Genomic DNA, 1,694 nt, shown 5'->3' with positions numbered 1-1,694 from the left:
AAAAAAAAAAAAAAAAAAAAAAAATCTGGGCATCGGTCAGGTGGCTCAATGAGTAAAAGTGCATACCTCACAAGCTTAACAATTTCCAAAACCTAAGGTGGAAGGAAAGAACTAGCTCCTGGCTCATAGCTCCTGGCTCATGGTGTGTGTGTGTGTGTGTGTGTGTGTGTGTGTGTGTGTGTGTGTGTGTGTGTGTGATCCTGATCTATACACACATACATACATACACACACAGCCTAGATTACATTATATCCTAGATTCAGGTTTAGGGAATAAAGGTGCAAAAGGTGAGAGAGATGCTATAAACCTGGCTGATCACGGGGAACCTAGGAACAAAGTGGGAAAAGTGCTGGGGAGATGGTTTGGTCTATAACACATGCTTGAGAAAGGAGAATGAGGACATGAGTTTGATCCCCAATGCCTATACAGAAACATAGACACGATGGCACATACTTGTAATCATAGCTTTGAGGACCAGAGTCAGAAGGATCCTGAGACATACACACACACAAATAGGGTCTCACTGTGTAGCTCTCACTGTCCTGGAACTCATGTAGGCCAAGTTGGCCTAGAACTCATAAAGACCCACCTACCTCTGCTTCCTGAGTGCTGATATTAAAGACATCTGCCACTACTCCAGGGAAAAAATTAAAAGCAAGAGTTAAGTCTAGGATTCATTTTTTATATAACTAATAAGTAATTTTTAAAATTTAAGTCTAAAAGAAAAAATATATGGCTCCTGAGGAACAATTCCTGAGGATGAACTCTGACCTCCATATGCACACATAATGTACCTAAAAACACATACATACATACATACATACATACATACATACATACATACATACATACAGCAAAGATAAAAGATAGAAAAAAGTTAGATTTAGAAGTCAGAGGATAGGGTGTTTGCCATTCATGATTTTGGGATCTGCACTAGAGAAGAGTCCGGGTAGACATCCAGGTGACTGGGAGAGGCAGTAAGCTGTCTGTAAGGAGAAATGCTGGGAGAAACAAAAAAGACATTGGGTTAGGAGACAGGGTGAAGATGTCAAAGGACATTGGAGTAATAAGAGAGCAAGGAAAGAGAGATGAAAGACGGAGGAATTCTTAGGCCTAAGAGTACCTGGTCCCAACCCCTGGAGTGTCCACAGCACCCTAGTGGTAGGATATTGACTAGACTAGGAAGCAGAATACAGCCCAAAGGAAATGAGATTGCAGAATCCCACACAGAGGACAATGAGGGAGTCAAGACATAGAACCTAAGAATCTGGAGAGCATGGGTGAGCAAATATGTAGTGGTCACAGCTTAGGCAGTCAATAGTGGTGCCTCATGGTAGACCCGATCTGACACTCAAATCTCAAAATGTCACTGTATGGATTTTGACTTCCACGGTAACCTTTTCCCTTTGCCTTAACCCAACCTCACTGCTCAGTAGGACATGAGGAATTAGAATTAGATTTGCCCATTCTAAGAGGCAGCCAACTTTGGGTTCAAATTATATCCAGCCACTTCTTACCTGTAAACCCGTGGTGACCTGCCTAGCTTCCCTGGGCCTTGGTTTTACAGTCTGTGAGATGAACACAATGAGATAAGTAAATAGTTCAGTCAGTGTCTTAGGGTTTTACTGCTGTGAACAGACACCATGACCAAGGCAAGTCTTTTTTTTTTTTTTTTTTTTTTTTTTTTTGTTTTT

General features: G+C 41.3%; 1 protein-coding gene across 12 annotated transcripts in view; it reads left to right on the top strand.

The window, feature by feature from the left end:
* Adamts10 (ADAM metallopeptidase with thrombospondin type 1 motif 10) overlaps positions 1-1,694 on the top strand; it is a 31,243-nt gene that overhangs the window by 23,854 nt on the left and 5,695 nt on the right. The window lies entirely within an intron of this gene.

The sequence above is a fragment of the Grammomys surdaster genome, unplaced genomic scaffold (genome assembly GCF_004785775.1).
Source record: "Grammomys surdaster isolate TR1022 unplaced genomic scaffold, NIH_TR_1.0 125271, whole genome shotgun sequence".
NCBI classification, from domain to species: domain Eukaryota; kingdom Metazoa; phylum Chordata; class Mammalia; order Rodentia; family Muridae; genus Grammomys; species Grammomys surdaster.
This window is presented reverse-complemented; position numbering and strand designations above follow the sequence as displayed.